This window comes from Grampus griseus (genome assembly GCF_964374135.1).
Source record: "Grampus griseus genome assembly, chromosome: X".
NCBI classification, from domain to species: domain Eukaryota; kingdom Metazoa; phylum Chordata; class Mammalia; order Artiodactyla; family Delphinidae; genus Grampus; species Grampus griseus.
In genome coordinates, this window is record NC_138999.1 from 73260656 (window position 1) to 73281014 (window position 20359).

At 34.7% G+C, this 20359-nt stretch overlaps 1 protein-coding gene across 1 annotated transcript in view; it reads right to left on the reverse strand.

Annotated features, from left to right (window-relative positions):
• Positions 1-20359, reverse strand: part of CHM (CHM Rab escort protein) — a 198859-nt gene that overhangs the window by 84783 nt on the left and 93717 nt on the right. The window lies entirely within an intron of this gene.

Consider the following 20359-nt stretch of genomic DNA (forward strand, 5'->3'; position numbering starts at 1 on the left):
ACTGGGGAATGACAAGAAGGAGTTGAAGGATCAAATGATTATGGAATGGGGTTAAAAGGTATGTAGAAGCGTTGGATCTGATGTGGCAGACAACAGAATGCCACTGGAAGTGACAAGTCATCTCAATGAAGGTGGCAGATACTGGAAGCAGGAGGACTGCTAAGGGTTACAGCAGGAACTCAGTTAAGTGATAAGTCCTGGATCATGGCAGAAGAGTAGAAACTGAGGAAAGCATAACTCTAAGAAATTGAGAAGAAATAACACAGTAATTAGGACAGAGTCAAAGGTTAACCCCAGAATTTCTAGGCTGTCGACTTGTGACAAGAAAAATATCGCTGGAATGCTTGTGGTTTCCTTAAGGGGTGCTCAATTTATATAGTAACTCAAAATCCAAGTTTAGACTTCGGAAATGGTATGCGCGTGGTATAAATACACTACCTACCACAGTTGCTAACAATGAGTTTGATGTAATGAAGAAGAATTTTAGAATGGCTATAATAATTTTCGAAAAATCTCAATTTGGTGAAAAATATCAGCCTCTTAAATGCACAAATAAAAATTGTCATTTATCTATAGCAAGGAGTTGCCAACTGGAAGTCCATAGGATAAATCTGCCTGTAGATAAGTTTTGTATGACATCACAGTTAAAAAAAATTCCCTTGGCAAAAACGATCTGGATCTCTAGCTTCTCTGAATAAGAGAAAATCTGACAACAATGGGTCTGCAATTGAGACTTAGGGTCGTATAGCAGCTGCTCCCTTTAGATGCATCCTGTGCTCAACAGTTCAGTGTGGTCGCTACCACTCCCACCATGTCCTTCCCAACTTCACTTCCTTTCTGTGACCTGATTGGTCCCTGGAGACATTTGTAATTGCAATCCCTATGCCTCAGTTGTTCACTACGTTTTCTTTTGATATTTTTATTTACCTTGTCATGAATGTTCTATGTTAAACGACTATTATTCAGGATGTTGTTCATTACAATTTAAAATAAGGATCTTCTAAAAGAAAAAGAAATCCATTAAAGACACAGCAAAATGCAAATGTTAACAGAATTGGTAGAATTCTGACAGTGTTCATTCATTTTATTAGCTATAGAAGATACTGAAAAAGGGAAAGGTATTTGATGTTCTGAGGTGGCCACAATTTATTTTTCTGAAAACCAGTAGGGTGTTTCCATTTCAAATTGACTGTAACAAGTAATGGAGGAATCTTGGGAAAGCCTGTGAATTATCTCAGCTTCCTTTAGATTAAAAAAAATCTACCTATGAGAGGCAGTGTTAAATCAAAGGTTAAACCTTATTTTGAATTCCTCTTACTTAGAATGCTAACACATTTTATACTTTGGTTATTTACTATTTAATACAGAGATATTCTTCATACTTTTCAGACATTAAAATTAACACAATGAAAATACAAATTTGAAAAATAAGCAATGGTCATTCATGTGAAATTCATATCTGGGTCTGCCTAATGACAGAGAATAAAGACAATTTTCCTCACTTGTGAACATGTCTTCCTCTGTCAAACTAAAAGGAAACAAAGAAAAATGTCACTTTCAAAGATACAAAATAAAATAATTATACTGCACATTAATTAGAAAAAATGACAACTTGTTTTCTAAGTTCACAAAGTCTCAGATTTTTTTCAAATATAAATTTATTTTAATAGGCTCTGACAGATGTAATGCTTGACTGCACAAAGCTGTGGTTAGAGTTTAAGTATCATCAGCTATGGGTGATGGAGATCTACCATTCCCGTACATGCAACTGTAAAAAATACAAAGCTCAGCAGCAAGAAATTTCTCATTTGTCCCACTGTAATTAAGTTAAAAAGAACATGCGAATCCAAGTAAATAAGTTCCTGAAGAATTAAGAAGCACTGAGTCTAATGAGATATATTTTTTCTGTTTCATATATTAAACTGCCACTTCAATTACTTATTTATAACAAGCTCAAATAAAATTCATAAAAGCAACATAATATCTATCCAATATATTATTCAGATAATTGTATATATTTGGAGCATAACCTAACTCTTTGATGCCATTAACCCCAAATAGACATTTAAACTGACAGAAGTCTAAGTGAGTACTGCTTCCAACAGTGATTTAGATTTTACTCAAAGCACATCAACACTGTACTCACTTTCAACTTTGCCCTGGTGACATCAAACTGTATTACAGATAAATTAACAGTTGTGAAAATTTTTGGCTGGTAGCCCTTATCCTACATAGCCTTTAAAAATCCAATTTTAGTGCCTATCAAGGTAGGAATCAGCAGTGGTAATTTTTTTTAATACAGCTGCAAAACAATAGGACCCATTAATAGCTGAACTTTTGACAGCACTATTCATGATGATTTATGAGTTTGTATATAATTTGATTATTCTATTAATTCTGCTGATTACTGCTTCAGCTAATAAACTGAAGGTCACTTCCAAAATAAATCTTCATTACATTTCACAGAAAGTAACTGCCTCCAACTAGTTTTTTTCTCTAATTAAAAACTAATGTAACAAGAAAATAAGACTTCAGGGTTACTGCATCTGTTGCTACAAGAAAAATGTACTGTGTGGATATAATGTTCCCAGGACAAATCCAACAAAACAAAAAGTATCTCTTCATCTAATTTCTTTACCTTCAAAATGGAAGAACTATTTTATACATATTTATTTGTACTAATTTTGAAATTACAAGAATAAAATCTGAACTGTATTAATGCTTGAGAATTTGAAAACAAAGAATCTTTGAAAATATTCTTCAAATTCATTAATGTAAAATGTAAGGCACTGTTTTCATTTCTAAAATTATAAATGTGGGATTCTATTCAATATATATGAAAAATGAACAGTAGGTCTTTGCCTTAACCAGAGTTTTTCCTAAAGGTGGCAAGAGACCTTCTCTGCCGCTTAAGATAAATACTGGGCACAAGGCCCTGACAGCTTTGGAGGGAGATCAGAGGAAAAATGGCAAGGGCTCACATTAATGTATTATTCTTATTTAATCTATTTTTACACACAGAACATTCTGTGTCCTGGATTTAATGCTTCATTTTATTACTTTTTTTAAAGTTCTCTAGACCTTCAGCGGAGGTCCTATCATCAAAGCTATTGAATCATACAACTACATCAAACCAATAAAGAAAATTAAACATGATGCATATTTTTCCACAGAAGTCAAAAAGTAATCCTCAAACAGGAAATCATATTTCAAAAGATAGAAAGTTTGCATATAAGAAATTATTGGGACACAGAGATGCTACAAAGAGCAGGTAGCAGTGATTTGTATGCTCACCCATGGCCTCAATTGGGGTACTGTCACAAAGTCCACTCTAACTTGCTCATTGTGTCCCGGTCATATTAACCTTTCTATAACTCAGAAGACCCCACCTTAGACATTTGACACAGTTCCCGCTGCCTAGACCCTTTCCTCAAATCATCGAAAGCTGAAAGGGTACAATCTGTGGTGTCACTACACTCAAATGCCACCCCGAGTGGCCTTCCCTGACCATCACAGCATCTAATGGGGCACCTCCCTGCCCCAACCAACAGTCACTTCCTTCCATATCACCCTGTATTTTCTGCACAGCACATATAATTCTCTTAAATTTTGTCTACTGTCTTTCCATCCAACACTCTTCAACACTCTTCAACATCTCCACCCCACCAGAGACATTCTGTTTCCAACAATGTATGTCTAGCACCTACAGAAAAGCTAGTATAAAGCATTCAATACATGCATTTATTAAATTAATTTTTATTCTAAATTTGCATATGATAAAACAGAGAGCCCAAATTTATAGTCAACGCTCTCCTAACTTTTCATGTAAAAAAGTATTAGTTTTAGGTCTTTGGTAAAAAACTCAGTAACTGTGACCTAGTGAGTGAGTGACTGAGTGTATGCATGTTTGAGTGTGTGTGACAGTGTATGGGTATTTAGACAAAACGCATATGGCTATCAAAGAATGCACAAAAACTGCCAATGTATTGGCGGTAACAAACATAATGAACACTCTTACTAGGTTCCTCGTGATCAAGAGTACACATCTGCAAGACACGTTACTGGCTCAATCTTTGGCCAGGGAAGATATCCGTTTCCAAGAGGACATATTCAGTGGAAAGGAAAAAAAATGAGATCAGAACCAGTTTAAGTCTCCAAGGTCTCAGAAACTTTTTGCCTTTTACAGGTTTATTTTAAACTTTCTAATGTAGAAAAAGCTGATTTCAGTGAAACTTCAAGTTTCTAGTTTAATAATCATAATAACTAGTATTCTTTACTCTTGTAAAAAAGTAGTACATAAACATATAAACACTGAACTGTTTTCTACACTATTCCTACATTCTGGGAAAAAATGCTTCGACTCTGATAATTTGACCTTGGAAATATACACTCTTCTTCCCAGTCCTCACTGGAACCTTGTGAAAACACATTAAAAAAAAAAAGAGGGTGCGTGTAATCCTTTCCCATAACTTAATTTCCCCAGTATATGGACTCAAGCGTACATCTTTTAACTCTAATGGGAAATTCAAGTTTTTATCAAGTTATTTACAGGAGGATCAGTTTTTTCCTTTGTCAATAAACAATGTAAATATTTAAAAAGGCAAAACGTGCTTACAACACTAGAAGCCATGGTAGGGAAAAAAAAAGCTTTAACATTCTCAGACTTAGACAACAACAACAAATTTGTTTATCCAATGATACTTACCATATTGAGCAATCTGGAGGAACTGTTTTAGTTTTCAAGCATTAGAGTAGTTTTGACACTATGCATAAATTAAGGCTGTGATACTAAGTAAATAACAGGATGGTCAAAGTAAAGAGGATAAATGTTATGAAGGCTATTTTAAAAACCAAAATGATTCAAAGTAATTCTGATTAAAAAAAATTATCTCATCAACTTAATTTTTACATTCTTCATACCTTCTATACTGTCTAAATTTCTTATCATAAGCATGGATATTCTGATAAGCAGAAAGAGAAAAAATTATTTCCTTTTAGGAAAAAAATAAAGCTCAACTTGCTGCAAGGTATAACCAGGAAGTGTACAGTAGCACGTTAGGAAAGAAAACAGCAAAAGAGTAAACAGAATCTGAGGCTTACTGAATATATGCACTGCTGAAGATACATCTTTCAATTGGCTTTATGGAACTAAAAATACATAAAAATCTAGAACCACAGATATAGTTCATATATCTTATATATTATTTTTTTTCTTCTGAACAAGACATCTAAAATTATGTTTTCCTTTATTCCTAGAACACAAGGAAACATACATATTGGCTGTTAATAAGCTACCTTCCATTTGGTAAGGTAAAAGTGATAAAAGCCATCACTCATAGGTGAATTCCAGATTTTGTATGAATTTTATGCTCAGTTTAATAACATAGTGGTTCTCAACCTTGGTATTCTGCAAGACAGTGTGCCTTAAGTTTGTGAGAAAAAAAAAAGGTGGCGTTACAGTGAGACTCATGCAGAGACTATAGCCTCTCAACTAGGCCAAAGCCTGAGTGGGTCAAACATGCATAAGGATGGATGCACCATGTATGCTGACAAAGAAAGGGGTTGAGAACTACTGGTTGTCTAAATATCCTATTCTTAACAAAACAAGAAAGCATCCTACATCACAGAGAACCTCAAAGCTGCCCAAGTACCTTTCGCTATGCTTTTGTGCTTTGCTGTCTTCGGCGTCCTTTTTGCTACCGTGATTTTATTTCCCACAGACAAGTAGCGTGTTTTTCTCATACCATTTCAACATATTAACTACATGCTCCAAACTGACATTAAGGAATTAAACTCACTTACGTTTTCAAACTTAGCTTTGTATCCCTAGAGAAAACATTCCTACTTAGGGGAGATTTTACCTATGGTTTGACATCTTCCAGGAGGAACAAAATGCATAGACGCTCAAGCTTAATCTGCAAGGTTGACAGATTCATTTTCTTAATCTCACTAACTATATATCATATATGAGGGTATTTAAAAAACCTTTCTGAATGCAGTGATCAGGCCAATTTTATTAGTATTCTGTGACTAAGATCATTTCCATAAAGAATGGTTAACAGCAGAAACATTCAGTCTGCTCAACTGACTGAACATCAAGAGCATCAGTATGTTTATTGGGCCCTTAAAAATACCAGCTCCACAGTTTACATTCCAAGGAAAATTCTTTTCTACCCCAGCCAGTATTCAGGAATAAAGCAATATCTTTTCTCATGTAAGTTTTGATAATATTAGATCTCTAATTATTATTATTATTATTTTTTGTGGTACGTGGGCCTCTCACTGGTGTGGCCTCTCCCGCAGGCTCCGGACGTGCAAGGCTCAGCGGCCATGGCTCACGGACCCAGCCGCTCCACGGTATGTGGGATCTTCCCGGACGGGGTCATGAACCCGTGTCCCCTGCATCGGCAGGCGGACTCTCAACCACTGTGCCACCAGGAAAGCCCAGATCTCTAATTATTATATACCAAAAACTGTATTGGAGATAAGTAATAGTCTCATTATGGCCAGAATATTTAAGTTAAAATTTGAAAGAAGATGACCAAATGCTTCTGCTTTACACTTGATTTATCTGTACCATACAGACACTGCCTTAGTCTGCTGGTTTTAAAAGAGTCCATTTTAAGCACTAAAAGATTCATGTCCTAAACAGACATTCAATAATGGGTTTTATTTCTACTTTAGAAATACAAAGAAAACTAATGTTTGTTTTCAACTGATTTGTTTGTGAAAGAAGTACATCATAACATGCACTACCACAATGCAGGGAAAAGTCAGGTCTAACCTCACAAAAAAGGGACAAGCAAGAAAGCCAGTTCTAGGCAGGGGAGGAGGTGTTGCACTAGATTTCAGACAGCAGTGGCTCTGATCCTGGTACATCCACCTCTATACTAGGACCACTACAGGATGACAGTTAAGTGTTGATTTTGAAGACATCATGGAAGGTGGAAACACTTCAGTCAAAAATTTGGCTCTCAATTCATTAAGCATTTGGAACCACTCCACTATACCTAAGAACGCAAATTCTCATCTGCACAACTTAAGAAACTTGGAAATTTTAAAATTTTGTATAACAAAGGCTCATGTAGTGCTTATCATGTGCCAAGTACTCTTCTAAGAGCTTTGCAAATATTCATTTCCTTAATCCTCATAACAGCCCTATATTGTTATTCCATTGTTATACAGGAGGAAACTGAAAACACAGGGTGGTTAACCAGTAGGTAAGTGCCAGAGCCAGGATTCAAACTCAGCAAGTCTGGCTTCAGAGTCTCTACTCTTAACTACTAAACTATGCTACCTCTAGGAATATGATATGTTAAAACATAAAATTAGGATCAAAGTTAATTGTTCATTCAACAAATGTGTATAATTCAAAAGAGGTTATTTTAGAGTTAATTCCTTCTATTTTTAAATGCACCTGAAGAATATGGGTCTATGCATATGGGACCACAATTAAAGATTATAGATTCAAAAATGAGTATTTTCAAATTCAAATATAAAAGAGATTTACTTAAGAAAAAAAGCCACACTGTGATCCCATTTTTCTTTTCTTTTTCTTTTTAACATCTTCATTGGAGTATAATTGCTTTACAATGGTGTGTTAGTTTCTGCTCTATAACAAAATGAATCAGCTATACATATATTCATTTTTCTTTTAAAAACTCTAGTTGGGTAAGCAAAAAGTTTGAAAAATATGGCTGTTTACAAATACATGTGCACTTGTATGAATTAACGTAGGGATACCAGTCTAAATGTAAGTTAAAAATTACAGGTTTATTATATTCAATGTATGTGAATTAAAAACTGTAGGAGTAATTAAAATAATTAGTTGAAACTAGTTTGGCTTCTTGAGTAGGCTAAATATACCTTCCTGTTTATGCTACTCATTTGTTTAGCAAACTGTTTACATACAGAGTATAAAGTAAAAACATTCAAATTGTTATGAATGTTAAACTGGTGAGATTAAAATTGGTGAAGTTTTGCCATATGGAAGTGGGGTGTTTTTTTGGCAAAACTTTTATTCTATTTCAATATATCAGGCAAGTGAGAACCTACTGCCTAATTTAGGGAGAGGGGAGAAGATGAGGCATGAACAGATAGAAAAATAAGGAGGAATGGTTAAGTTACATTAATTATTTCAGCCCCAAGAGAGCTCTCCTTTACAAATTATTTCTCTAGTATCTGAAAGATAAAACAGTTTCTGTCCTGCAGTATTTAATTTCTTTCCATGGTAATTTCTAATTCCGTTTTCAAAATATTTAACTTATTAAGCACCTATTATGTGCCAGCCAAAGTTCTAAGCAGTTACCTATGTATGAGAAAAGTATACCAAATTCAATAGTAAAAAAAGAAAAATTATGGAGTACCCATTTACGCGCTAGGAACTACAGGAGACATAGAGATGACTTAATTTTATACCGCAAATATATCTATCAACAGACTCAAATTATTAGGTAATTTAATTACATAATTAAATTCTAAATCTAGTTTGTATAAACTGGTCTACAATATATAAATTAATGTTTCAGTAATTACAAAAACATTCATTCTAAATACCAAAACTGTGAAGTCATTCAATTTTTGTTGTAATACCCTACATCAGTGTTGGACAATTTTCAACATACTTTCCCTAACATCATCACATTTAAGGCTCACAATAGCCCAGGTCAGGAGGTAGGATTAGATTTAACTACCCATAAGACAGGTAAAACAATTGAGGCTCTGAGAATTTAAATGACATGTTCAAGTTCATGCAAGTAACAACATGACAGAGCTAGAATCAGAACCCAATTCTAAGACTGATACTTTTATAATACACGGAAAACTTTCTTTCTTGGAAGTACGACAGGTATTTTATAAAAAGATTCAGTTTTTGAGCACTCCTTACCAAAGTAGAATATAAACTGATGAATAATTGGAAATGAACAGCTTTGTTACAACTACAGATGATCACATTAATTAGATCAATCTGGAACAAAACCAAATTAAATAAGGGAAGAGCAGAGAACGCCTGGAAACCCAGCTATCTAACATAGCTGGCAAATAAAGCCTTAGATCTTTGTAATCTGGCTGCCCTAAGGTTTTTTTTTGCTCTTTGAATTGACTTGAAAATAAACACACTTCAAATATTATTTCTATTACAGTTGCACAATAATATATTGGCTCCAAAGAGATGGGTTAAGAATTGTTTTGAATGATACTTAAGTTAGTCTATGCAATCATACAGTGTTACCTTTCAATTTAATCAAACTAAAATTTCAGCTCTAAACATGGACTTAATTCAAATATCATTGGACTTAATTCGAATATCACTCTTGCCCTATATATAGTCAGCCACCTTTCACTCTAATACAAGTTATCAGAATTATTTTAAGACCTGGAATAGCACACATAGACCTGGCGTAGTTACCTGAGGAGAAAATGATTGGGTGAGTTTAATCTAGTATCTGAATTAGCACTGAAGGGGAAGTAAAGTAGAACCTGAAACTGTATAATTTGTGTAGCCAATACAATTCTAATATATTCATAAGAGTCACAATAAATGCTCCAGCAACACACACTTAAGTGTAATATAAGTTTTTTAAAAAATTAATTAATTTATTTATTTTTGGCTGCGTTGGGTCTTCGTTTCTGTGCGAGGGCTTTCTCTAGTTGTGGCAAGCGGGGGCCACTCCTCATCCCGGCGCGCGGGCCTCTCACTATCGCGGCCTCTCTTGTTGCAGAGCACAGGTTCCAGACGCGCAGGCTCAGTAGTTGTGGCTCACGGGCCTAGTTGCTCCGCGGCATGTGGGATCTTCCCAGACCAGGGCTCGAACCCGTGTACCCTGCATTGGCAGGCAGATTCTCAACCACTGCACCACCAGGGAAGCCCGTAATATAAGTTTTAATAAGAGGCTACTCCCAAATTAAAAGACTTGTCCTGTCAAAACCTGAGGAATAATGCAGGAAAGGACACAAAAGCATTCCATTGTTTTATTAACGACAACGTTCACTGATCTGTGAACAACCTGGCAAAAAATGAAGATTATTGAGTTACTTTACCTGTCTATCCATCCATCACCAGAGAACAGGTTTCAAAATGATGGATTATCTCACCACCCTGCAGTTTATCCCACACAATACTCTCTCCTCAAGGGAAAAACAAACAAGTGATCATACAAACATCATCATGCTTACCCCCTATACTTTATGTATCATCTCCATGCCAATATCAACTATTAACTAGAAGGAAAACTGTCTGGAAAATCATATACAAAAGACTCAAAAAATGAGGTATGTCACTGTTTATTTTACCCTCTAGGATTTTACAGTTTATAAAAAGCCTATTCAAAAAATAGTCCTCAAACTATTGGGAGACAAGCTTTTGGTTAACCTATTCTACAATGCTATTCTAATTTAATAAGGACGGTTCTCAATTGAAATAGTACATCCCAGTGGTTCCTAACCTTTTTGAGCTGTGATACATCCCTTGAGACACTGACAGAAACTAAGAACCTCCTAAAAAATGCAGCTATGCACATTACACCCACAAAATTTGGCATGAGATTTCAGGGTATTTACCCCCAAACTCCTGAAACCCAAGTGATTTATTCCAGGCATTGGAAGCCAGGTTAAGGACCCCTGAATTTGAAGAATGCCTATTATTATACCGGCCTTCCACTGCTATCTATTTTAAGCTGAGATATGTGTTTTTAAAGATGATGGCTATAAGTTGGCTTATGCTATAATTGAAGATGCCCAAATTAAAAAAAATTAAGAGGATTGTAATTACATGTATTCTTTAAATGTGTGGATTGAAAGAAAGGAAAAGAAAATATACCAAAATATTTAGTATGGTTATTGTTAACAGGTGATGGGATTTAACTATAATAATCAATAGTAATACTTCTGTTCCTGTTTTCCAAAATTTCTGTACATGAAATTATATTTCTTTAAAAAATATTTATTTATTTATTTTGGCTGCACTGGGTCTTAGTTGTGGCATGTGGGATCTTTAGTTGCAGCACACGGGATCTTTAGTTGTGGTATGCAGGCGGGATCTAGTTCCCCAGCCAGGGATTGAACCCGGACCCCCTGCATTGGGAGCACAGAGTCTTAGCCACTGGACCACCAGGGAAGTCCCCGTATTTCTTATATAATAAAGACATAATTTTATTAAGCATGATGACACCAACAATAGGAAAATGATTAAATAAATTATGGCACATAGGTCCATATACCAGAGAACTGTTCAGCCCTTAACATTTTAAGTATGCATATACATACATGTTCATACATAGATATCTGTATAAGCATGGGAAATATGGGAAGATATGCAACTAACTTAACAATGGTTAACTCTGGGGGTGGAATTCTAGGGTGGGAAATAGGGCTTGCATTTCCTTATAAAAGTGAGTGTCTGTGTGCTTTATTATTTTTTTTCAGTATTTTCATTTTTTTCTACCTACTAAGATTATATGTTACCCCAAAATTTGCTTTTTAATGGCTATTTAACATCTCCTGACAGGTATACTTTGCTAAATGACCTACATGAATTATTCCATTGATTCAAGTGCCAAGAGATTTTAAACTGTTCTGTTCCTTAAAGAATTTTTACATACTTCCAGATTATAGAACCAAAAGTTGAGTAAGAAGAATGTAAGAAAGACCTGAAAGAACATTTTATTCTCCCTGCCTGTCAACATTTAACTAGAGTAGACTACACCAAATTAAATATATACTGAGTTGGACTAAACCAGTATTTCTCAAACAGGGACTATTTTGCCCCGGGGGACATTTGGCAATGTCTGGAGATATTTTTGTCTGTCACAAGTAGGTAGGTGAAGGTAGTGGCATCTAGTGGATAGAGGCCAGAGATGCTGCTAAATAAACATCCTAAAATGCATAGGACAGCTCTTTCAACATCACAACAAAGAATTATACTGCCAAAAATGTCAACAATACTTCAATTGAGAAGCTAGCCTAAATCAAGAGCCTCTAGAACAATTATGTATCTCACAGAAATGGACCATGTCCAATGACAAGGTGGGGTCAGACCACTGATGGTTCTTAGCATAGAGTGGAGCCCAATCTTCTTGCTCTTTTCTAGAAATGGATGGGTTAACAGAGCAGTCTGAGATTCCTATAACTTCCTAAGTGTCATCTGTGTGCTTTGATTAAATTAATTTCATGTCATATCTGTTTAGGCTCCTTCAAATCATTTCTGAGTACTGATGGCATTCATTCCTGCATTGCACACTCTGGAACCTGATGAAATATGTTTTCTTATTCTTTAATTGGTCTATGAGTGTGCATTTTATTTTCTTTCCTCAACTACAGTAAACACTATTGACACTGCCATCAAAGTCTGACTATATCATATTCTTTTTCATATATATCCACTACACCTAGGAGAGTATAAAGTAGAGAACAGACGCTTAAAAAATAGCTGTTGAATTAAAATGGGAAGAAATGAAAATAATCAAACTTATAACAAATGACAGAGATGCTTCTTCACAAGTTTTCTGTCACTTTAACTAAATCTTTTCCTTCTTGTTGATTAGAATTGGGCCCGGAGAGCAATTCCCCTGGCTGCTTCCTCTTCAGCAGTGTTCCCTAAACAAGCAGCATCAACAACATCTGGAAACTTATTAGAATGCAAATTTCCAGGCCCCACTTCAGATCTACAAGTCAGAAACTCTGGGAATGGGACACAGTAATCTGTTAAATTCTGACGTAAGTGAAAGCTTGAGAAATATTGCTCTATGGGCCCTTTAACACCTAATTTTTGCAGCAATTCATAAATACCAACTATTCACTCACTTATCCATCAAATACTTAATGAATGACTAATAAATACCAGGTATTGCACTCAGGCAATTTTCTATAATTTCCTAACATCAAGGTTTTAAAAAAATTATTATCATGTTTTGTAGGTACAAGTCTATCCCGTTGATTACACTAGGGTCGGAAAAACTACCACCTATTTTTGTAAATAAAGTTTTTTTGGAACACAGCCACGTCCATTCTTTTACATACTGTCTAAGACTGCAAATAGTTTCAACCAAAACCATATGGCTTGCAAAGCCTAAACTATTTACTATCTGACCCTTACAGAAAAAGTTTGTTGACCCACTGGATTAGAACACAAATCTAGCTCAGTCCCTAACTTGGTCTCATACTTGCCCTGGTAGCATTCTACAACAGCAGCAACAGCAGCAGTAATCATCATAATCATAGTAACAGTAAGAGTAGTAACACCTAACACTTATGTAGTACTTACTAAGGCAAGTACTGTTTAAGCACTTTCTAGATATTAATTCACTTTAAGCCTCACAACCGATGAAGTAGATACTACTATTATTATCCCCATGGAAAAACTGAAGAGACTGGAACACAGAGAGTTTAAATAACTTGCACAATGATACACAGCTAGCACATGGTGAAACCGGAATTTGACCCCATTGGTCTGGCTCTAAAATGTACACTCTGGTTCACTGCACTGAACTTACTTCTCCCCCACACCACTAGAGCACAGATATCTGCTTGCATCTACCCGAAGAGGCGCTTGTAAATTACAGTTCCAATAGCAATATTTTCAAGTTTTCCCATCTCTCCCTGGTCTTTAGAGCCCAGAAGCACCTTTGCTATTCACTCTTTAGAACCTCTTCTTTTTATAAGCTCTTAAGGATGATTATCTGAGTAAAAAAATAATGCTTTCTTTTATAGAAAATTCTCACAATGGTTCTCAACCCTTATTAGGTCACGGATGCCTGTGAAAATCTGATGAAACTACCAATATTTTTATAAAGATATACATATAACCTGTTATATATAAGTTCCAAGGACCTATGGACCCTAGATTAAGAACCTTTGGTATATTTCAATGCAGTTCGATTCAGCTGCACTGCTGCAAAACAATAGTGTGTAGCGATCCACTGTGAAAATATTTCTTAACCATATGATTTATATACTTGATGTCCAATTAATTAATCCGTTTCTTTTAAATTCACTCTGGCAATTTTTTAACATTTAATTTCAAATATTTAAGGCTTGATTCAATAATCAAGCTTTACATAAATACACACACACATACATTTGCATTGGTCAAATCTACCAACAATTAGACATAGGGCCAGATTCTGCACCTAGGTGTATCGTGGAGTTCTACTTATGACACTGTGGGAGGAAACCAATGGGATTTGGAGCATAAAACAGATCAATGCTAACTAGTCCCCAAAACGTATAAAACATAACTGCTACTGGGCTCATCTGCATTACTGTTTATCAAATGCATACATACAAGTTATAGGGGTGGGGGGGAGATCGATTTGCTCATGGTCTGTTTCTCCTTTTACCTTTATCAATTAGGTAAATTTAGGAATTTGACATAATTTCTTTATTCATCTAAACTGGTATTTCCTGTTGGGCACAGAATCAGAACATGTTTCTAGAACACGGTAAGAATGGCCCTTATTCTCTCCTGTCTTTTTTGCGGGGGTGGTGGGTGGTGGTGGGGGAATGACTATGCATCGACTGTGAGGAAAGAAATCATAGCAAATTACAAGTTGTTAAACCACAAATATTTAAAAATCCCCCCAAATAACAATATTTTAATTAACTATCTCCTCTTAATTTTTTCCAGAAAACATTGTTTAAAGAAACATTGTAGAAGAAGTTAGTTGTGTAGAATGCATACCAGGAAATCTGGTTTCTAGTCTCAGCCTCTCTTTACCTTAACTTTCCTCATTTGTAAAATTAGACAACCAGTCAAAACAATATAACAGCATTCTTCCAACTCTAAGTTTTTCTGTCATATCACTAGCAAAATAGTAGGGAGATTTTTACAAGAAGAGAGATTAAGGAGAATGCTGTTGAGGGGGAAAAAATGTACAATTAAAGAATCTAGATCCATAATCTAGCCCACACTTGTTGGGGTGAAGGGGTAAGAACATTGGGGGCAGACAGTAAAAAACCATCTCAATTTTGCTTTTTCTGACTTCACATGCAGTTGAAGCCATAAATAAACTCATAAAATTTTCCATCAGTATAATCTTTCATCAATTTTAAGGCTTCTCTTGGTTTTCAAATATGTTGATCCAGGTTAACAAACACCTCTTAGATTTCTGAAAATTCTCTAAATAAAAAAGCTTGGGGGCGTCCCTGGTGGTGCAGTGGTTGAGAGTCTGCCTGCCGATGCAGGGGACACGGGTTCGTGCCCCGGTCCGGGAAGATCCCACATGCCGCGGAGCCGCTGGGCCCGTGAGCCATGGCCCATGAGCCTACGTGTCCGGAGATTGTGCTCCGCAAGGGAGAGGCCCCAACAGTGAGAGGCCCACGTACCGCAAAAAAAAAAAAAGAAAAAGAAAAAAAAAAGCTTGGTTATTACAGAAGAAAATAAGCAGGCAACTTTGGTCTGAGAGATGTTTTATACTATGAGTTCTCCAAATAGAACAATACAACATTCAGTAAAGTGTAGGTTTTGATCTTGGACTTTGGACTAAAGAAGTTATTTTTTTAAAGCAGAGGAAAAAAGACAAAATATAAAATACCTTACACTTTATATTAAAAAACCAATTCCATGGTTATGACAAAATCATAGTAGCATCTATGTGGCCCATTTGGGGCATCATTCTTTCTTCCATTACTGATTGAATGTATCAAATGGGAGATTCCCTTTCCTGTTGTTCCATGCTATTCCTATAATCTTGAGCAAGTTACTTATATGTTTTGGACTTTTGGTGTTCTTTCATTCTCTTTTTTAAAAAGCTCTAATTTAATCAACGTGTGTTCCACAATTTCCTGAGGTAGATCATGCATCTATTCAATTTTCCATATACAATACTCAGGAAAATGATATTTGAATGCGAATACTTGGTACAAAATATTCGGTGGTGATTTTACACACACACACACAATTTATATTACATGTTAAAAGTAAAACATATTCATTCTGTATGTTTTAACAATCCCATTACATTAAAGGAAAAAAAGGAAATAAAATGTAGGCTAAAATCTGAAGAATGGAAGGCAGAATTACCTAGTAAACTATTAGTTAAATTCTCTCTCTTTACAAAAAACAAGTAACAATCTCCAGGCAGTCTAAGTCTATTTATAAAAAAAAATGTAGAGTTTGTTTGCTCCCACAGGTACTGCTCCATTTCATAGGTTATGAAAACACGACACAGTATATGAAACCCATTCTGAACTAGAAAGTAGTTCTAAAGGCTACCATGTTACCAACCACACAGATAACAGAAACAAATTACTTGGTTAGGGCTTAAAAAGGACTTCTGTTTGGAAGATATAGTGTGAGAGTTTAAAAACCTATATACTGCATACATATCCTGCCCAGTGTGCCAGAAAAAATATTAACCAACGAATATACAGTAGGGGAAATTCTATGGCTTGCTAGACTAGAAAAATATATAGGTTTCAATGACTTTCTTCCAGTATGGTCCAATTTATGTATCTTGACATATCAATGGGTAATAGGTAGTACAATAAATAAGCTTCATTTTCTTTGCTGAAAAAAACCCCTACCTATTTAAATTGATAAAAACCTCAAAGGGTGGTCATTCATGAAAGTTATCTCCAGTAGTTAAAATGTTATAGTTTATGCAGAGTTCATTTAGAATGCAAGGATATGACTTACAAAAGTCTTTGAATCCTTCACATAAATATACATGCATGCCATTTATAACAGTAGCCTTGATGAGAACACACTGTAACTGGCTGTGAGAAATGCTTAAGAGGGTTATATTAAAACAGAATATAAAACGGTGGTTAGAAATCACAGAACAGGTGATACCTAATTCTGATAACCTGGTGATAAAAAGTGTAGACTATGATGTACAGATGGTGGTAGTGTTAGTACTTTAGGATATAAACAGAACAATATTTATATGAAATTGTAAAGCATTATGCAGGGAATCAAATATAAAATTAAAAGTTAATATCCCTAGGCCAAGTAAATGCATTTTATTATAACTTATAAACACACAGATTCATATATATAATATGTAGGAAGAACTCAGAGTTGCCAAAGAACCACCCAGAAGTTTAATATACTACTTCAAATATAACAGTCTTTTGTTGTTGTCTTTAATATCTATCTATCTACACAAATACATATACATTTAATTATATCATTCCCTGAAATTTCAATTCACTTCAAATTGGAGAGAGCGAGATATAATTTTTATAACAAACATTAAATATGAACCACACACAAAATTCTGAGATAGGCTTGCAGAGGATAAAAAGATACAGAAGGCTGATAAAACCTCAGCCTTAAGAAGGTTACAATCATCTTTGGCGAAAAATATTTCCTTTGTCTAGAATTCAACACATAAGGGTGTCATTCAAATTTTTTATCAGTACAGGACAAATGAAACTTTTAAATGTTGTTTCCCTTAAAAATAACAAATAAACAAACATTAAATATATATTTACAAATATATGAATTAGGAAAGGAAATAAATAGATTTTGTGAAAAAATAAGAATGAGGTTAAACAATCCATTTTCATAAAGTGCTGGTAAGGAAGCCAGTGATCTTCTGCTCACTCCCCAGTGACCTGTTGATTTTGTCCCTATTCCTTACCCTAAAGTTCTGTAGGAGTAAGTGGCAAGTGGGAACATGAGAGAAAGTAGTGTAGCTCCCTCTGAATCGGGCAAAGCCACAGGAAGAGGAAAAGAATGATTAAGAAACCCATACAACTCCCCTATTAGTTTCAATTGATAGGAGGACCTCTGGTCCTGGGGGACATGACACTGCCCATTCATCCCTACTTTGACAATAGGTGGAGGAGAAAGAACTTGTCTGGAATTACACAGACCTATCTTTCAGAATTAAGTTACTTTCAAATTTATAACATTCTTACCACCATTCATAAAATCACATATTGGACTAGATACTGTGAAGGGACCTCCTATTACTAACAAAAGACTATTTCTTACATTAAACATAATTTTTATTGCACTGCTGAGAGTGAAGGAAATAAGAGAAATGTCCATAGGAAATCCACAACCCCAAACACACATATGCACAGTACAAACCCTGAGCTGAACTCAAAGCTTTGAGCAACAAACACTGCAATTAAAAAAAAAACAAACAAACAAGTCGTGTTGCCCGTATCAGTGTGGGAGCTGTATCTGGGGTTTCTTTATTAAGTAAAGACCCCCTGAAGGGAGTTAGAATGGTCCCAAGTCTTAGTGCCTTCCGGCTGAAGGAAAACACAAATAATTCTTGAAGGAAAGCATTCTTAATTTGGGCCCCCAGATTTCCACAGATTAAAATCAATCAAATACAAACTCTCAGTCAAAAATAAGCATGGCACAAGAAAATAAATCATTAACGTAAATCAACAGAAACAACACATGGCAGAATATAAAATATCTGTATATGAAAGAAGTGACCAAGCAAAAGAGTCTATCAAACAATGACAGGAAGATTTTTGGGGAAAAAGCAGAACTTCTAAAAATGAACGATAAAAATATTGGAGTAAAAGAAAAGGGTTAAACTGCAGATTAGTTACAGGTGAAGAGAATAAACTGGAAAACAGACCTTTATTAGGTACCCAGAATGTAGCAGGAAGGACAAGGAAATAGAAAATATGAAAGAGAGATTAAAAAACATGGAAGAGAGAATGCTAAGTTCTAAAACATACCTATTTGTGGTTCCAAAAAGGTGAAAATAAGAGACAATGGATGAAAACAACATTTGCAAGATACTGACTGATAATTTTCTAAAATAATAAATGACAATTCAAAGATAGAGGAACTTGCAATGTAGTTGTTTGAATCATATGGAATTGTAGGTCAAAATGTTTTAATATTGTTAATTTCATATGGTTTGACCTATATCAAGCTAGATAAATACAAAGGAACCAATACCTAAATTCACTGTAGTGAAAATGCAGAACACTGTAGACAAAATATCTTAAAAACAGCCTGAGAAAAAAGAGATATCACTTATAAAGAAATGACAATTAGGCTGACATCAAACATCTCAACAACAAAAATGGAACCCAAATGACAGTGGAATAAAATTTTAACGTACTGAGAGAAAAGAACTGCCAACATAGAAATGTTTACCTAACAAATATTCACTCAAGAAAAAAGGCAAAAAAAAAAAGTTATTTTCATATGCACACAAACTAGAAAGCATTAACTGCCCAGAGCATAAACTAGAGGAACTTTTAAAATTATATACTTCTGAAGGAAGGAACAGACTCCTGTTAACTGCACTTACACTACTTGGTAAAAGATAGAAATTGTCAGATGGAATTAAAAATATGTAATAATATGCTATTTAGAGCTCTAAATATAGTTGAAAAATAAAGGGATGGAGAAAGATATAACAGGCAAATATTAAAAAGTTGGAGTAGCTCTTTGATATTAGATAAACTAGACTTTAAGAAAAAAATGTATTATTAGGGATGGAGAAAGTCAGCAGACTATACAAAACATTAAATTCATCAGGAAGATTAAACAATTATAAATTTATATAATCTTAATAAATTGCCTCAAAATAAATATAAGGTAAAAATTGACAGAATTATAGGGAGAAACTGACAAATCAAAAATCATAATGGGAGATTTCAAAACACATCACTCTTATCATTGACAGATCAAAGAAAAAACACTTCAATAAAAATAAAGTTTGAAAATGACAACTCGAAGTTTGACTTATCAGACTTCAAGAGCAATAATTAGAGAGCCCTGTAACCAACAACTAGATAAACACATTCTTCTTGAGCACATGTGGAAAAATTATAAAAATTGATGACTAAGTCATCAAGTTGATGACATCAAGTTGTCATCAAGTTGATGACATCAATTGATACTAAGTCATAAAGTTCAAAGAATTAGTACCATAAAAACATATTTTCTATACACAGTAGAATTAAATGAGATGGTAAGAGCAGAAGAATCAACCAGATTAGCTATTTAAAAATACATAACTCATGGGTCAATGAAGAAATCACAATGGAAATTGAGATAATTAGGATTAAAATGAAAATAATATATAATAACTGTGTAAGATTCAAAACAATAGTTAGAACTTTACCATATTAATGCTTATATTAGAAAATTAAAAAGGTGACTATTTAACTCATTAGGTTTCAGCCTAAGAATTTGCAAGGGCAGGGGAGGGGAGGGATGAGTTGAACAAAGCCCAAAGAAAGCAAAATAAAGGATAATAAAGACCAGAAATTAATGAACTAGGATACAGAGAATCAAAAAACCCAAAAGTTGATTCTTTCAAAACATAATAAAGAGATTGAGAAACTTGTCCAAGGTTACATGGCTAATAAATAGAGGAGCCAGGATTTAAATCTATGCAGTCTGTTTCCATAGTCCAGGTTCTTAACTACC